We start from the raw sequence: 20,303 nt of genomic DNA, 5'->3' as shown, positions 1-20,303 counted from the left end.
TTCTGGGTATTATTCCCTTATCAGATGGGTATTGGGCAAATATTCTTTCCTATTCTGTGGGATTTCTCTGTATTTTGGTCACTGTTATTTTTGAGGAAAAGAATCTTCTTAGTTTGATGTAGCCCCACTTCATTATGTTTGTTTTCACTTGCTTGTTCAGTGGTGTTGCATAAGATGCTTTTAGCTTCAATGTGATGGAGGGTTCTGCATACATTTTCCCCCATGAACCTTAGGGATTTATGTCTTTAATCCACTTTGATCTGGTTTTGTTCCTGGCATTAGACAGAGGTCAGAATTCATTCTTTTTGTAGGTAGCTATCCAGGTTTCTCAGAACCACTTGTTGAAGAGGCTTTTCTTCTTCCACTTCACATTTCTTGCTGTTTTGACAAAGACTAAATTATCATATATTTGAGAGTCTGTGAGTAAATATTTAACTCTGTTCCATTGATCCGTTGTACTATTGATTTGTAGCCCAATACTGTGATGTTTTACAAAAACGGGGACATCACAAAAGAAACTACAGAAATTACAAGGATGCTTAGAGATTACTTTGAGAATCTTTATGCCACGGAACAAGAAAATCTTGAGGAAATGGATACATTCCTATATTCTTTAGCCTCCTGATGATGAACCAAGATGAATTGGAATACCTGAACAGACCTATCACAATCAAGGAAATTGAAACAGTAGTAAAAATTATCCCAAAACACAAAAGTCCTGGCCCAGATAGATTCGCTAGTAAATTCTTCCAAATTTTAAAAATTTTTAAAAAGAACTTACTCCCAACCCTCTTTAAGCTGTTCCAGGAAATTGAAGAATCACAAACACTTCCAAATAGTTTCTATGAAGCAAATATCATAGAAACTGTAGACAGAGATATCACAAAGAAAGAGAATTACAGGCAATATCCCTAATGAACACTGATGCAAAAATCCTCAACAAAATCCTAGCAAACAGAACCCAAAAACTCATTAAAAGGATCACACACCATGACCATACACCAAAATTCATCCAGGGGATGCAAGGATGGTTTAACGTTCTCAAGCCAATCAAGATAATCCAACAGATCAATAAAAGAGATTGTGAAAATCATATGATCAGATCAATAGATGCAGAGAAGGCCCTTGACAAGATCCAGCACCCATTTTTGATGAAAACTCTCAGCAAAATGGGCATAGATGGAACTTCCCTCAATATAGACAAAGCCTTCTACAGCAAGCATCATTCTCAATGGAGAGAAACAAAATGCCTTCCCTCTAACATTGGGCTCAAGACAAGGTTGCCTGCTGTCATCACTCCTATTCAATATAGTAACTGGCCGTAACAGTCTGGCAAGAAAAATCTGTCAAGGGCGTACAGATAGGAACACATACAGAAAAAGCTATCACTATTTGCTCATGATATGATACGATTACGATATACTTAGGGGAAAAAAGCATACAGAAAAAGCTATAACTATTTTCACACAATATGATACTATATACTTAGAAAAATCCCAAAGACTCTATGGAAAAGCTCCTAGAAACAATAGGTTTGTATAGTAAAGTGGCAGGCTACAAAATCAACACCCAACAATCTATGGCTTTCCTACATACAAATAATGAAAGAGAATAAAGAGACATTAAAAAACAATCCCGTTCACAATAGAACCTCAGAAAATAAAGTACCTCAGAATTAGCTTAACTAAAGAGGTGAAGGACCTATACAAGGAAAATTATAAAACACTCCTTTAAGAAATAAGTGGACACTAGAAATAGGGACACATCCCCTGCTCATGGATAGGGAGGATTAACATTATCAAAATGGCAATACTGCCCAAAGCACTATACAGATTTAATGAGGTCCCTGTCAAGAGAATCATAAAATTTTTCAAAGAAATAAGCATAACACTCCTGAAAATCATATGGAACAATAAACCCCGCGAATAAAGCAGTCCTTGGGAGAAAGAAGATGGGTGGCATCACCTTCCCCAACTTCAAACTACCACAGGTTCAATATGTGTTCAAAAGACTAGGTCTAAAGAAATGCAACATTAATTTCAATTATTATACTTCACGGAAAATTTTAGTGTTAAACCTATAAGTTAAACATATTATATTCCAAATATAATAAACCAACTGGTATTTCTACCAGGGATGAATGAGTTTTCCTTTTACCTTGAATCCACGCCAAAATTGGAACTTTTGTATTTTGTGATGTATGTCAGTCTCACTGTGTGAGATGATATCTTACTGTTGTTTTGAATTATATTTCCCTGATGACGAGTGGCTAAATGTTTTTCCCTGTACCTATTGGTCATATGCGTGTCTTCTTTCAAACAATTTTTTTTTATTTTCTTAAAACTTTTTATTAAATCACCATATGGAAAGTTACAAAGTTCTCAGGTTTATATGTCAGTTATACAATATTCAAACACCCATCCCTTCACCAGTGCCCATATTCCACCACCAGAAACCCCAGTATACCCCCAGCCCCCACCCCCTACCCCCTACTGTATAACTAATGAATTTCACTTCATTTTTTCTTTACCTTGATTACATTCCATAATTCAACACAAAACTCACTATAGTTGTTGGAGTTTCCAACCAAGAGAGACAGACCTACTACATTTGATAATTAGTTTTTCATTGCAGGAAATGAAGAGATTTGTAGCCCCACTACTACAAGTACATAATTCTCTCTCTCTCTCTCTCTTTTTTTTTCCTTTTTCCTTTTCCCTTTTTTTTTTTTTCTTTTTCCCCCTCATCCCCCTTCCCGCGCCTCATAGTATGGTGTATGTCATGCCGCGTCTGCCAGCGTGGGGCTTTTGCTTAGTTCACAGTCCAGAGAGGTGGCTGCTACGTTAAAAACCTTCAAAATTTCAACAAAAACTTACTGTTATTATTTGGCGTTTCCCACCCAAGTCAGACCTGTTCAAAAGGAACCGTTTCACATTGCTGACAATTATAAATGTTAAGTTGCACGGACGTGTCAGCGTCGGCGCGGTTTTGGATTTCTGTATAAAGTCCAGGGAAAATTCTGCCAGAAATTACATAGCCCAGCTCACAGTCCCAGTGCATTGCTGTAAGAAGTCTCTGAATTCAAAGTCTTTAGGTGCAGAGTGTCCGATTCGCGCTCAGCAGCTCTGGATTTATCTGGGACGAGGGCGTGCCGGTTACGCCCCCTTCCCATGAGTTCCTGGGAGCCCCAAAAGAAAAAACCAAATACCTCTGGGTTTGGAGTCACAGAAGATGGCACCTGCACGTGGGTGCCGCCAGGCCGCTGCTTTCCGTGCAGGAAGACAGGGTGGGGAGGAAAAAAAATCCACCCCCGGCAGCACAGAGTTGTAGCCCAGTTCGCAGTCCCAGTGCATTGCTATCGGATGCTGCGCTGGATGCCCGAAAGTGTTACATCTCTGGAATCAAAGTCTTTAGGCGTAGAGGGTCCCTCAAACAATTTTTATTTGTCTCATTTCCACATTCTTGATTGAGTTGATTGTTTCTTATTAAATTTTTAATTGCTATATATATTTTACATATTAACACTTGTCAATTGATTGGTGAGCTACTATTTTCTCTCAGTCCTTCGGGTATATTTTTCAATGAATATTGACTTTTATCTTTTTTTTAAATTGGTATATGTTTCTTTTTTTAAAATTGAATCCAGATGGGATACAGTTACAAAGTTTTCATGACTGAGTTTTAGTAATACAATGATCACACAACCATCCCTCCACCAGTGTACATTTTCCACCACCAATGTCCCCAGTATTCCTCCCACCCCCACCCCAGCCCCTGCCTCTATGGCAAACAATTTCCTTGTTACTCTCTCTTTACTTCTGGCATCATGGTTTGTAATACATTGGAATAGATTTTAACTTGAAAGCTCTTTTAGTTGGACTAACCAAGTAAAAGTAGAATTCAGAGGTGAATTGTATTACTGTTTTGTTAAGCTGTGTCTAAAGTATTTAGTTTTTTGTAGCAAAATTTTGAATGTTTTTTTCTCTCTTATTAATTCATTGCATATAAATGTGCTATGGATTTTTTGAATATTGCAATTTTCTACTTTAATGAACAAGTTTTTGAGCAATAGGGATATGAAAAAAAAGTTTTTTATTATTTCAAGTCACAACAACAATGAGATATTACATTGCACCAGTGAATTTAGAGCACATAAAAAAAGAATAATACCATTACAGTAGTGCTGGTGCAAGCAAATGTGGGGAAACTAGAACCCTTACCCACTGCTAGTGAAGATGTAAACTGGTTCAGCATCTACAGATGACAGTATGGAAGCTTCTCCAAAAAAAAAAAAAAGAACTCCTATTAACTCCCATATGATATAGCAATTCTAGTCCTTGGCATCTACCCAAAAGGCCACAAAATACTATTTTGAAAAGACATTTGTGCTCCTGTATTCAATACAGAACTATTTGCAACAGCCAAAATATAGAAACAACCCAATTGTTCACCTGCTAGTAATTTTAATAACAAAATTTTGGTATGCACATACATGCTTGCTTCTCATGTGTAAATATGTATACATGCAATTTTCTACTATCTTGGTGGGACTAGAGTATATTGGTCTGGTTGAAGTCAGTCAAATGGCGACATGTATAAAATAATCTCTTTCATAACTTGAGTATAAAGATAACAACACAACAAGATAACAATAAATGGCCCAAGCAACAAAACATTAGAGTTGGTCTATGGGACTGAGCTTACCAAGGGCTGAATATTAGAGTGTAAGCAAGCAGAACTTGTCCAGTGTTAGTTGGGTTCTGCAGTGCCAGGATACGCAAGGCTCCCTACCAGAGCTATTGTCTTGGGTTCACTAGGGCCACATTCAGCTGTGCTTAAAGGACAAGAGGGTTCCCTGGGATCAGCCTAAAGTTCTATGTATGCACAGCATCCACTCCTAATAATTGCACTGCCTTCTGGCCCCTCACTCCTCATTTTAAAATGATAGAAAAGAAAATGTCTAGAGGATCAAATCCATACTACATATTCAGGATTTTACAATGTTATTTGTCTACTTCTTTCTATTATTTTTTATCTAATGCTGAGGTTGTACTTGAATAAAATTAATTGCAGATGATAAACCTGACAGCATGAGTGGATTAGTGTATTCAGCAGTGGTTTAATTGTTAGAAGGAAAATAGTAATTTAAATCTCCACATTATATTTCTTAAGTCTATTTCTCATTATATTGATAATAGAAAGAGTTAATTCTGCCATTAAATATGAATTTAAATATAACTCCACTTTAAGATTAAAAAGAGAAGGTAGGCGGCACCTCAAGCCGGAGAATGCTCCAGACCCCAGGACGGGCCAACAACACAGGGGCGCCAGACGGAGAAGGTACAGCCAGCACTCCTTCTCCAGATGGAGCCCTGGCGACACTGAGCAACACGTTGTACTAACAGGGCTCCAGTATTTGGGACTGCGACATCTCTCCAAAATGCGTGGGGGCACTGGAACGGGGTGGCACCAACCCAGTCTCCAGCGCGCCCTGCTGCCAGAAGTCATGCCCTCAACCTGCCCTTGGCGCTGTTTTGCTGCAACAGTCAGCAGCAAGAAGCCAGGCTGGCATCACCTCAAGCTGGAGCAATACATCAGACAGACCCAAGACCAGGCCAACAACACTGGGGCGCCAGACGGAGAAGGTGCAGAGTTCCCACCTTCTCCAGATGAAGTCCCGGTGACACTGAGCTTCTACTAACATGGCTCCGGTTTGTGGGACTGGGATATCTCTCCAAAATGCGTGGGGCACTGGAACGGGGCAGCACCAGCCCAGTCTCCACCTCGCCCCTGGTGCCAGAAGTCACGCCCTCAACCCGCCCTCAGCGTCATTTTGCAGCAACAGTCATCAGTAAGAAGTTGGGCTGGCAGCACCGCAACACGGCTCCGTTTTGTGGGACTGGGATATCTCTCCAAACTGCACGGCCTCCTAAATTTGGATTAGTTATCCTGATATCCAAAGAAAACTCTCAGGAACAACTCTGCCACCCGGAGCGGCCATTATACCAGAGGAACAGAAACCGAGAGGCTGTTGGCAGCTACACTCGTGGACTTTGAACTAAGCTATGGTCCCATGCAGCCTCAGGAGGGAAAGGGTTTTTGTCCTCATCCTTTTCCCCTCTCGGCAGCATGGCGAGCACCACCAGTGAGTGCCAATTGGACAGAGAGGTAGGAGCTTGCAATGATGGGACTCATGGGGAATCTCATGATGGGGGGTGGGGCAGAACCAGCCCTGCTTCCTACCCAAATGAGACCCCAGCGGCCTCCCATGAACAGCTCCCCCGCTCCTGAACAGCCATGATCCCAGAGGCACACAAACCAATCTCGGAATGCAGTGGCTGCTGGCAGAAATACCTCTGGTCTTAATACCAGAATCCCAAAACTGGGTGGCCAATTTCACGACCGTGCAACATCATATGCTCATTGTTATCAACAATAGAAAACATACGATCTAATGATGCCATTCTGACAGGTCTGACTCTTGCGGGGGAAACTCCAAATAATGATAGTGAGATTTTGGTCAAAAATTGAATGTTATAGCAATGAGTTAATTGAAAATCATCTGCCACACAGGCAGAGGGGTAGAGGGAGGGAGGGTCTCTGGGGTTCTTGGTGGTGGATCATGTGCAATGGTGAAAGGATGGGTGTTTCATCATTATATTACTGAGACTTGATCCTAAAAGCCCTGTAACTGTTCTCATGGTGTCTCAATTAAAAAGCATAAATAAAAAACGAAGTCCCCAAGTTAAAAAAAAAGGTAAAAGTTGCAGTATTATTTTTTCAGTAGTTTGAAAAATTATAGAGTACATATGTTAGAGAGAACAGAACAGAATAGAGAGAACAGAAGGGAATGCCCTTCCACAGTGGCAGGGCGGGGTGGGGGGAGATGGGATCGGGGAGGGTGGGAGGGATGCTGGGCTTACTGGTGGTGGAGAATGGGCACTGGTGAAGGGATGGGTTCCCAAACTTTGTATGAGGGAAGCATAAGCACAAAAGTGTATAAATCTGTAAATGTGCCCTCAAGGTGATTCACTAATTAAAAATAAATAAATAAATTAAATTAAAAAAAGAAAAATTATAGAGTACATATGTTAGAAATAGTTTATAATACTCTATTATTGAAAGTATAAATAAAATTGCTTCAGTAGAAAATATTCTATATTGTTTGTTTGAAAAATTGAAGCAATTGTAATGCTGATAATTTTTTTAATCGAATCACCATGAGAACAGTTACAAAGCTTTCAGGTTTAAGTCTCAGTCATACAATCATCAAACACCCATCCCTTCACCAGGGTACATGTTCCACCACCAAGAACCCCAGCATAGCCACCCTCTCACCTACCACTGTGCCTGTGTGACAGATTATTTTCACTTTAATCTCTCTTTACTTTGATTGCTTTCAATTTTCAAGAGAAAAGCCATTATTATTATTTGCAATTTCCCCATAACAATCAGACCTGCCGAAAAGACATCGTTAGGTAACTTGTTTTCTATTGCTGATAATGAAGAGCATATGATGACACAAGGCCGCAACAGTGGCTACGTGGTTTTGGAATTCTGGTATTTTAGTAATTAAGTCCAGAGGTATTTCTGCCAGCAGCCACTGCGTTCCGAGATTGATTTGTGTGCCTCTGTTATCACGGCCATTCAGGAGCAGAGGAGCCATTCATGGGCTGCAGCTTGGGGTCTTGTTTGGGCGGGGAGTGGACCCAGTTCCACAATCCCCATCACGAGATTTCCTGTGCCCCCATCACTGCAAACTGCTACCTCTCTGTCCAGTTTGCTCTGAAAGGTAGCGGTTGCCATGCTGCCGCAAAGGGAAAAAGACTGAGGGACAGCAATCCTTCCCCTCCCGGGACAGCATAGGGCAGTAATGTTGATAGTTTTATATAAATATTTTTCACAGTATCCTTTGTACAGATGATCCTATAGTGGAACTACCTGCATTGAATATTTCTTTGTAATTATACAAATCAAAATAATTTTTTATTTTAGAATATTGAAATTATATTAAACATCCATTATTTGTTGCAATGAGGTTGTAATTTAAAAAATAAAAGAAATACCAATTAGTTAATAATACTTGAACAAAGAACAAAAAAATGTTGGTTCATATTAGTAAGGTTGAAATATCTGTTTTAAGTGGATATGAATTATAAGAGAGCTATCTCATTGTAGTGGATTAGGGCTATACTGAGTCAATATGTTTTATAATGTCAGTTTCTGAAGATCACTGATAGTACTACTAAATACTTTGGAGATGCCATTTGACTATGAGATGTGTAATCTTAATATTGAGGAGTATAGCTTTTTTCTAGATGGAAAAACTTGAATTTTAAATCAAATCTTATACTATTGTGTGTATGTGTGGTGATGCGTGATGTGGGTATGTGCATTTGTGTGAGTAAATTTGACAGCATTATTGAAAAGGACATTTTTTCCATGATAATTTGCAGTTATTAATAAAATACTTCCTATTAGACAAAAACTGAATACATTTCATTAAAATTGCTGCAAAGACAATAATAGAGGGAGGCAAACTTTTTCCCTGATAATTAAGAAAAGAGTGATACTAGTCAGTCTAGACTGTGACCTACCCCCCAAAAGGAGCTAACTCAAATCTTGAGCTTAACGGCCTTTCCCCAGTAATTTTTGGTTTCCTTACAATACAATTGTAGTAGGAAATACTAAATCATGCGTTTTTCTATCATTAAAAAGTGAAATCAAGTCAGTATAAAATGATTATTTCAATTGCCTGATGTGTCTTGATGTAGATTAGCAAATCTCTGACTTCCTTTCATCTTTTCATTGGTTCTAGAAAAATTGAAAATATGCCTTCCTACATTCAAACAGGAAGAGAACTTTTCAGCCTTCCACCTAGAAGAAACTAACTTCACTCAAAGTTTAATAAACTATTGAAGATAATCTCTTTGCATTATTAAATTATGTTTCCAATAACTATTCCATAGGCAGGAAAATGTGGTAATTATAAGCAGAGCAGATATACAAGCTTCATAAAAATTGTGTTGATTTAAGTGCTCACTCATGATTTCTCATAAAAATATCCAAATGATTAGAGTATGTTTCATTTTCTATATTATGATCATATAGCAACTGTTTTGCATAGGTAAGAAATCAAATCCAAATCATAGTTCAGGAAGGTTGGATTCTCTAAAGTATACAATGATGATTCATCTAGTGAGTTCTGTAGATCTGGTATTAAGTGGACATTATTATTAATTTTGTAACAAAGAAGGTGGAAATGAAAAGGAGGAAAATGCATTACTGGGAAACAGAAAAAAAGGCAGATAATACATTACTTAAAAGGGCATCCTTAATACTATAAAATATTTCATATCTTAATATTTTACCTTACTGTTTCATCATACATAAATCATTTTGAACACTAATGGATATTAACATATGTTGGGGTGTAATACTGTTAATTTCTATTTGTTGACATTAAAAGATATAATGAACTCTAGCTAGCTGTGAGGAAAACTGGACTGAAAAAATCTCATGTCACCATCTGCCTTTTTCTATTATTTGCTTACAAATTCCTCTCAGCAGATAACTAACATGTGAACTTCAGTTTTATTATATTAAATATGTATTTGGAAATTCATTTAGAATATTTATAAATTCATAATTTATAGTACAAAGTAACTAAGATATAGAATAACCATAATACTATTTTTATCTTATAGAATCTGAGGATTAGAATGTTTTCTAGTGTATATGATATTGTTAGGATGTCTTGATACTGTTTATACCCAGAAAAATCTCACATGCTTCAGGGACTTTTAAATAACCTTTTACTGTCCACTGTACTGTAGCTCCCTGTATTATAATTCAGCAAAACTAGGTTATTAAACTTTTTTCCTTACTTCAATATCTGTCTTTTTTAATACCAAGATTGAACAAATCACAATCCTCTGAAATAACATTAAACCACTGTAAGAATTATTAAACTAGTAATTTGACTTAAAATAAAATATATGAATTTTAGAACAATTAATTTTTGTTCAATAGTTTTTAAATTAAAGTTTCTTGGACACTTTTTAAAGAACAAAAGGAAACTTTAAAAAAGTTTGCTAAGTACTTAAGTGTTTCATAAACCCTTACAAATATTTTCTGAATCAAAGTTAGTATAGCTCCTTTCCATATGTGGTCTCAAGATACGGCTTCTAGCCAGTACTTAGGAGAGAATAATTCTACAAAGTACAAGCTTATTAGCCAAGATTCTTGGTTTCTTCCCTATACTCATGATGATGATTTGTGTCAATGTAAATGGAATTACTCAAGCATTTTATTGCCTTCTTGACTTTAGGAATAAGCTGACTTTCTTACTTTCTTGCTTTCAGGAGTAAGCCACTATGATCTTGACCAGGAATATCTGGTAATGTAACAGCTTCTACTGGAAATAATTCAAATAATTTGGAATCTGCAATGCCATATGTTCTGGGCATCACTTTCAATACTGCTTTTCTATGTTTATATTTTAACTTATGGTTAAGTGCACTAAGCTAATAAAGACAAAAGAGTGGTACATATATTGAAAAAATTAACTATATAAAAGAATTAAACTAGTTTTTTTTTTTGCATAAGATACAAAATTTTGCTTCTCACTTATGTGGTCCTTATTCTACTATTTGCATCCCTTGTTAGTGTTCCAACATCCATCCCTCCACCAGTGTACATTTCCCACCACCAATGTTATCAGTTTTCCTTCCCATTCTGTGATCCAGACATAGACAACTTTGATTTTAAAATGAGATTTATTTCTACATGAAGACATATAAAGGAAGCTTTGGAGATATAATAGTGGGCCTTAGAAGAACAGAAAAGATACTGTCCCCGAATTTAGTATAAATGACTTCATGTATGAGTTCAAGACTTAGGAATGGGATCTGCAAAACTGACTGCATCTTGTAAAGCATAGGAGCAGCTTCGAGGTCAATCTAGGAAAAATAAAAGTCCCTGAACTACTGTAGCCTGAGAAACTAGATTCTTCTTTCTGCAAAGATCTTGAAACTAGAGTCAAAAATCTCTTCAGAAACCTTCCCTAAGCACGCCCCTCCACCCCTAATATTCAACGTAAGAAAATTCAGTCTCTAACCTATGGAAGGCACTATAGTATACTCATCCTCTAAACAGATATATCTATGGCCTCAGCTCTTTCCATTCTTGTGAAACGTTGACCACAGGGCAAAAAAAAAGTGGTACAGGGAGGTTTTTTCCCTGCAGTCAATCATATTCCTTTCTTCCAGCACCAAGAGTGAATCCCGAGCACAGAATGAGGGGTAAACACTCCAACTTGTCAGGTCATAAACAAAACAAAACAGAAAATGTTGACTGTAGAAAATGATACTAACTGTTAAATTGATTTAATCATTTAATTTAAAATGAAAACTCGCATTCACTCTGCCCTTCTGATATTACCAATCTCTTTTATTCTGATCTACAATTCTTCAATTTCTGGTTCTGGTGTTTGTTTTGTTTTGTTTTTTTGGGGGAGGGATACTATCTCAATGTTTAAGCATGCTATATAACTTCTCTATTACATTTTCTATTTATTAGGTATCTCTCTTGATAGAATAAAAACCTCAATAATTACAGAAACTTCCTTTATTTTTTACTGTTTTCTGATGTTTCTTTCTAGGAGTACCTGGCACACTGAGTGACAAAAACAGAGAAATTATAATTTAAAAGAAATTCAGTATTTATAGAATGGATGAAAGAGAACACCAGGGGCAATGACATAGAGTTACATAAATATATAGATTCTATAACCATGATTAACTAAAATGATGTAAGTAAATAGGAGATTAAATGGAAAAGTAAGGGATTTCATGATCTTACTAAGAAATTTGGACTTCATCAAAATATAATTGTTATGGGTAAAAAAATCTAAATGAATGTTCAAAATAAAACTTCTAGTAAGATATTTTAGAACCATGTACTTAATCTAAACTCTAAGCTACGAATCCTAATGGTAAGCATTAGCATTCTGTGGGCTTCACTCATATGTGAAGTTCGGCCAAGTTTCCGGAAAGCTGCCTGGAGCGTGGCAGTGGCTGGGTAGTGGAGGTCAAGTTTAAGAAGAGAACTCCCAGACTGACAACCAACTGGGAACTCTTTGGCACTATTAGCTAATGCTAAGCAGTATTCATAAAATTATTTTCTTCCATAGAGACCTGCACCTATACTGGGTCAAAGCCAGTTTGTTCATTGATTGCCAAGCTTATCCTGCTTGGCACAGAAATTTGATCATGATGCCAGATATTCTGTCTTCACAGATCTCACATGGTAGCTCATTTATATTTTATAAAACAATTTTACATTTTATCATATATAATTGAGTTTTTGGTGAATTTTCTAGCAGGTGTATGGAAAATCATTGTCTCATAACAGAAAGAAGAAGTACTATTTTTTCTTGTTTTTTTTTTTTTTGGGGGGGGACGGGGGAGCACACCTCCAACAGCGTTTGGGGGAAATTCCTGTCTCTCTAGTAAGGGCCAGGATAAGAGGTAAGAGGCCACAATTTGTGGTGCCTAGGTCCCATATGTGGTAGGTTTGTGGCCAAATAAGCATGCAAGACAATGCTTTAATCTGTATTATCTCTCCAGACCTATAATTACTGTGTTTTGACTTGGATATCTAGAGGTATTTATTGAGATACATACAACCTTTCTATACCCCTTTCTTGTAGTAAGCTTTCAATTGATGCTCTGTCAACTTTGGGCATTGTCAACATATGCCACGGTTAGCTTGCGAGGCTCTGCCGTTCAGGTGGGATACTCTCGATAGCTTGCTGGGATCTCCGAGAGGGGTGGTAGTATCAAACCCGGGTTGGCTGCATGCAAGGCAAATGCCCTACCCGCTGTGCTATCGCTCCATATAAGACATAATTCTGTATCTGTCTCTTTCTTGATTTATTTACTCAGCATGATACTCTCCAGATTTACCCATATACTAGCAAATTAGCAAATTGCATGAGTTTCACGAAATCCTGTTAATCATCGATTTCTCGAGCCGGCTTAGTAACCTCTTAATTTGTCATTTCCCTGAGATCTTAGAAGTCTCTCTTGACTCGACCCTCCCAAGGATGTCACACTTGAGGCTCTTTCAGGGTCAGGGGAATGAGATCCAGCTAGTTACTGGATTTAGCATATGAATACACCATAGGAAGCTTGCAAGGCTGTCCCATGTGGGCAGGAAACTCTCAGAAGATTGCCACTTTCTTCCAGAGGGAGAAGTAGGTTACAAGATATCGCTTCTGGGAGCTTGCTTTTAAGTCTCTGGATATTGGCTATTGATGGGATTACACACACCTGGGTTCTTCTGCCAGTACCTTCACGCATGAGGCCTGTCCAAACATGTGGAGAGGGGCCTCAAGCATAGCTGTAGGTAGGTTCTGGTGGTCTTCGGCCACCAGGAGCTCTGCTTGGGGTAGGGAGGGAAGCTGGAGCCCATCTCCTCTGAGGGGCCCTGGGGAAGACAGCCAGGCATGCGGGCAAGAGACTCTCCGATTCCAAAGAGGAATCAGTAAAGCCATGCATGACTTTACTATTTCTTAAATTCAAGTAGCATTTCGTTGTGTATATGTACCATAACTCTTAGTATTTTCTTTATACAGTTCTTGGATACTTGGGGTTTGTTTTCCAAATTTGTGCTTTTGTGAATATTGCTCTTCTTAAAACCTTTGCAGTCCTTTCTCCCCACTCTGTGAAGTAGAATTTTGCATGAAGGAGACGGTGGTCCTATCCTATTTGGAATTTTGGGACAACAGCAACATCAGTCGGCAAAACCTTTGATTGAATATGATGTGGTCAATCTCATTGTGGAACTGTCCACAGAGAGACTCCCATGTCCAACATTTAGATTCGGCATTCTGGAACTGTGAGTTACCATGGATGCTTTTGGACGACATGATGAACTCATTCTCTCACCCTGTTTGTTCCATTCTAGGCCATGGGAGCCATTGTGGAGTTCTTCGGGCGACCTTCTTGGTCCTATCTTGGCATTAAAATCACCAACATTGATATTGTAGAAGGTGTGGTCTTTATAGAACTTCTCCAGTTCCATGTAGAACTTCTCAATTTCTTCTTCATCATAGTTGGATGTTGGTGTGTAGACGGCCAAGATAGAAACTGCTGGCAATGAGCCACATCTATTCAAGCAAAATCGTACAACTCACGTTGCTAGGCATTTGAATGAATCAATGCTCACGGCCAAGTTCATGTTGACAAGGACACCAACACCACCGGTGCCTCTATTGTCGCATGTTCTGAGGAACAGTTCTTCTCCAGTGTCGGAAATGGCATGATGTCATTGATGCCTTTTTGTTTCAGTCAGACTAATGGACTAATGGTGTCTTACTTAATCTTCTGCTCTTACACCATCAGGTCCTCGATGGATACTTCTGATGCCAGCATATGTGTGTTGAAAGTACGGACAGTCAATTTTTTCTTTCTTCTTTTTGGCAGCCTAGTTCATCCCTGAGAATTTATCAGCCGTTTCTTGCTCATCCTTTTTAACACTGCCATATTGGGGGCTCTTTCAGTATCAGGCAAATGAGGCCCATTCTTTTTTTTTTTATATATACACACACATGGTTAATAGGAATTTGGAAACTAAAATTCAAAATAAAAGCGTAATATTTTCATAATTTTTTTCCAACTGGGAGGTGTCCATCTTCTGCTTTTAAAATTTAAATATCCCTTTTTAGAGGATCACATCCTACAGTGCTCAGTAGCTACAACTGGATCTGGATCTATGCTTAGACCGGAGAGCATTTCTCTGGCAGTCAGTGCTATGCTGGGGGGGGACCACGTGGTGCTGGGAACCAAGCCTAAGTCTTTATGGAAATCATGTACTCAGTCTCATGAATCTAGCCCCATTGCCTTGTTTTATTTATTTTTTTTTCTTAAAGAAATATTTTATTGAACCACCGTGAAAACAAAAAAAAATACAAAGCTTTCAGGTTTAAGTCACAGTCAAATACTGATTAAACCACTTTCCCTTCACCAGTGCACCCGTTCCACCACCAAGAACCCCAATACACCCCCCTCCCACCCACCCCCCATCTAAGTAGCTAATGATATTCCCATTATTCTCTATATATATTGAGTACATTTCATATTTCCATACAGAACTCACTATTATTGATTGGAAATTTTCCCCAACAATCAGTCCTGCTGAATAGGCATCATCTAATAATTTCTCTTCATTGGTAAGAGTTTGGGTTTCTAATATTTTAGCTCAGTTCACAGTCAAAATGGATGGCTGCAAGAATCTGCTCTGGTGCCAAAATGGGTTAGGAGACCTCAGGATCACAGTCAGTAGGCGCGGAGGGTCTGCTTCTCATGCCGCGGCTCTCGGTTCATCTCTGGGCGGAAGGCGCGCCGGGAACGCCCCCCCCCCTCCCAGGACCACCTACAGGCTACGTCACTAAAGAAAGTCCTACCTCCTGGTGGAGGGGTCTTAGAGGGTGGCTCTCACCGCGTTGAGGCCCATTCTTGTTACTGTTTTTGGCATATCGAATATGAAATGGGTAGCTTGCCAGACTCTGCTGTGTGGGCGGGGTACTCTCGGTAGCTTGCCAGGCTCTTCGAGAGGGAGAGAGGCTTTTACGGCGGCCTCCAGTGGCCCTTACAGGTTTTTCCATGGTTCATACCATATTTGAAGCTCATCAAATATAGTGCAAAAATTATGGGAAAAGGGTACTAAGTGTCCTATGCTGTGTCATGTGGCTGCAAAATGGGCTGGAGTGTGGCGGTGCTGGATAGTGGAAGTAGTGGAGTTCTGCCAGTGGGGTATTTATCTGGCTCTAATAGGGTGGGTTGTCTGGGTTTGGTCCTGGAGTACAAGGTTGCAAATTTCTGCTTTACCTAGTTCTGTGGGCTTCACTCATATGTGAAGTTCGGCCAAGTTTCTGGAAAGCTGCCTAGAGCGTGGCAGTGGCTGGGTAGTAGAGCTCAAGTTTCAGAAGAGAACTCCCAGACTGATCACCAACTGGGAACTCTTGGGCACTATTGCGGCAACACTGACGAGGAATACGATCAACTAGTTCAGCACTTCCATAATTGTGTGAAAAATGCCGAGATTGACTGGTTCAGTACTTCCATAATTGTGTGAAAAATGCCGAAAGTGGGAAAGCCACAAACAGGTGCCTGTCTTTGGAAACTCTCGAGCTCATTCGCCAACGTGGTTTGGCACGAGCCTCAGGCAACCACAAGCTAACTTCCGAGCTCACGAAAAACTGTGCACAGACTCGATAAAGAAAGATCTCAAAGAGAGAAGAACAGCAATGTTTGCCAATGCAGCAGAAGCTGGGAAAAGTATTCATAACGCTCGCCTGTCCTTTGTCAACTACAAGACCAAGATGACTGCCTTACAATGTCCTGATGGATCTATCACATCTTCCAGAAGGGCAAAGGAGAGGATTATTCACGACTTATACTCGGATCTCTTTCGCAGTCATGTCCACCTGCCCACAAAACCAAATTCCACAGAATGGATATGTTGTTCCCAACGTCCTCCCTTCTGAAATTCGACATGCCATTTTGTCGGTAAAGACATATACAGCACCCAGTCCAGACAAGGTCAGACCCAAATATCTGAAGAATCTGCTGCCTGTACTTGTCAATACACTGGCTCAACTCTTCACACACTACCTGTCCAAGTGCAAGGTTCCATCTCAACAGAAAACCAGCAAGACCACTCTGTTGTACAAGAAGGGAAACATCCACGACACTGGCAACTATCGCCCAATCTGCCTACTATCCGTCATCTACAAGTTGTTCACTCAAGTCATCCTGAGCAAAATAGGCAGAATACTAGGCGAAGGACAGCCATGCAAACAAGCCGGGTTCCAAAAAGGACTCAGCATGATCAACCATATCCACACAGTGGCCAAAATCATTGAAGTTTTGTGAAATTTCAAGAAGCTGCTCTGTCTATCACTGATTTAAAGAAGGCCTTGATTCTGTTGAGACCGAAGCGGCCATTGAAACCCTAACCAAACAGGGTGTTCAAACTTAGTACATTAAGATCCTTTGTGAGCTGTATTATGGATTTACCACCAGGATCTCACCATTCTACAAGGAAGTGATCATCAACATAAAGAGAGGGGATCAGCAGGATGATACCATTTTACCCAAACTCTTCAGTGCCACCCTCAAGAATATCATGGGATGATTGGGATGAGAAGGAATGGGAGTGAAGATAGATGGTTGGCAACTATACCACATCCACTTCGCTTATGACATCATTCTAATAATGCCAAACATTAGCCAAGTGGCACAAATGCTGGCCAACTTTGACCGCAAGTTTGGAAAGGTTGGACTGCAGCTGAACCTCAGCAAAACAATGGTCACGAGAAACAAACTAATCCCTCAGTTTCCATTTGCTCTCAATGGAATGAACATCTGCGAGTGCAGCAGTTATGTGTACCTGGGTCGAGAACTCAACATTCGGATGACATGGCCCCAGAACTGGGCAGGAGGAAGAGAGCAGCGTGGAATGCCTTCAAGAGCATCGAAGAAGTGGTTAAGAGGATGAAGAACCTCCGATTCTTGGCACATATTTTCGATTCCACTGTTCTTCCTGCACTAACATATGCCTCAGAGACCTGGCCCTATGGAAATAGGAGGAGAATGCTATTCAGATTTCCCAAAGAGGAATTGAAAGAGCCATGCTAGGAGTATCATGTTTCACTTAAGTGAGAGAAGGAATCCAGAGTTCTGACCTCTGTCGGAGGTCAAGAATCAGGGGTGCTGTCTCATTTGCCAAGCCATCAAAAATCAGATGGGCTGGACACATAATTCGATTCAGAGACGACCGCTGGACTAGAGCTGTTACGGACTGGATTCCACAGGACGTCAAATGACTGTGTGGCCACCCACCAATGAGATGGTCAGATTTCTTCGTCAAAACCCTGAATGAATGATTTGAGACTATTTCTGTTCCTGGAGCGAGTAGATATCAATGGGCTACACTAGCACGTGACAGGGACAAATGGAGACGGTACTGGCACTCGATCCAGCAAATCAAAGATCAATGGGATGACAAATGAATCAAGTGATTGCTCACTGAATACATGAGTTCAGATGTAATTTCTGAATAGAAATTTTGTGTCCATGAAGTGGATTCCCACAGTGAAATTGCTGAGTTCTATGAGAGGTGTTCTGAGCGGTGTCCCTATTCTCCAAAAATGCAAGACCAGTTGACATTCCTAACTACAGTGAATGAGGGTCGCTTTTTTTCTTCACATTCATGCCAACACTGATGATTTTGGTGTTTTTTGATGTATGCCAGTCTCATTGGTGTGAAATGATATCTCAATCTTTTGATTGCATATCTCTAATCATAAGTCTTATAAAGCATTTTTAATATACCTTTTGGCCATTTGTATGTCTTTTTTGAAGAAGTTTACTTTCATCTCTTCCCACACATTTTAATGGGATTATTTGTCATTTTTTCTTTTAAATTTTTACCAGTGTACATATCTTTGTTAGCAATGCCTTTATCCAATAATTGACAGGAGGGAATATTCTCTCAGAGTCTGTGAAGTGTACTTTTATTCTTGTCATTGTTTCTTTTTCAGTGCACAAGTGTCTTAGATTTATGTAGCTCTTTTTGTTTATCATTGTTTTCATTAGGTTGGCCAATGACTTTGAATAATCATTAAAGATATCTCTAGACTTAGCTTCATGAAGTGCAGAATCTATGTTTGCCTTAATACAATGTATAGATTTTGTTCTCATTTCTAGGTATTTAGTTCTTACTTTTGGGACACATATAGTTCAGACTTATCCCCTGGCTCCAGTTAGGGATCATCTCTGAGAGGCTTGGTAGACAATATAGGATTTCATGCATGTCAAATGCCTTACCAGATGTACCATCTCTCTGACCTCTTTAATCTATTTTGATTTGATTTTTTGATGGTGTTAGAAAAGGGTCTAAATGACTTTTCTTGAATGTGAATATCAGGTTTCCCCAATGTTATTTATTGAAGAGGTTTTCCTTGCTCTATTTCACATGTTTTAAATTTTTATTAAAGATTAATTGTCCATAAACATGAGGATCTGTACAAGTTATATTTTGGTCAAGAGGATGTGTAAACTAATGCAATTTCACAATAATATATATTCTTGATCAACTCAAATGAAATATTTTTCCCCAAAAAATACTTCTTACAACCTCCCTTTTACCCTTCCCATCTACTCTCCATGCATACCATACAACCCCCAAATAAAAACTAAATACCTCTATATGAGACCAGAATCTATAGATTATATTAGACAAAATGCCCAAATCTCTCACCAAAATCCCCATATTTTGTCAGTTTTTGGCTGTTTTTAGCTCCAATTCCTTTATTTTTTGTTCAAACAAGGAATAGCTCTAAAGGAAAGTGAGTTTTCCCAGCACCACTTGTTGAAGAGTCTTTCCTTGCTTCACTTTATATTTCTTGCTTCTTTTTCAAAGACTAAGTGATCATATACCTGAGAGTTTGTATAAGAATATTCAACTCTAGGGGCTGGAGAGATAGCACAGCGGGTAGGGCGTTTGCCTTGCACCCGGCCGACCCGGGTTCAAATCCCAGCATCCCATATAGTCCCCTGAGCACGACCAGGGGTAATTCCTGAGTGCAGAGCCAGGAGTAACCCCTGTGCATCGCCAGGTGTGACCCAAAAAGCAAAAAAAAAAAAAAAAAAAAGAATATTCAACTCTATTCCATTGTTCTGTGGGTCTGTTTCTATTTCAATACCATGCTCTTTTAATTACTACTGCCTTTTAGTACAGTTTGATGTTGAGGACGATGATGTCACCCATTTTCTTTTTATCATGGTTTGCTTTAGCTGTTTGTGGTGGTTTATTGTTCATATTAATTTCAGGAGTGTTTTATCTATTTCTTTGAAAAATGTCATGGGGATCTTTATAGGGATTGCATAAAATCTGTATAATGCTTTGGTGAATGTTGCCATTTTGACAATTTTCATCCTTGTGATCCACAAGCAGGGGATATGTCTTCATTTCCTAGTGTCCTCTTTTTTTTCTTGCAGTAGTGTTTTATAGTTTACTTTGTATAGGTCCTTCACCTCTTTATATAAGCTGATTCTAAGGGATTTGATTTTCTGAGGCACTATTGTGAACATCTTTTACATGTCTCATTTTTCTCTTTTATTATTTGTATATAGGAAAGCCATGGACTTTTGGGTATTGGTTTTGTAAACCTCCACTTTTCTATACAAATGTATTGTTTTTAGAGCTTTTCTGTAGAGTCTTTAGGATTTTCT

This window comes from Sorex araneus, chromosome 4 (genome assembly GCF_027595985.1).
Source record: "Sorex araneus isolate mSorAra2 chromosome 4, mSorAra2.pri, whole genome shotgun sequence".
Taxonomy (NCBI): Eukaryota; Metazoa; Chordata; class Mammalia; order Eulipotyphla; family Soricidae; genus Sorex; species Sorex araneus.
The sequence above is the reverse complement of the archived record's forward strand: the minus strand, read 5'-3'. Positions refer to the sequence as shown.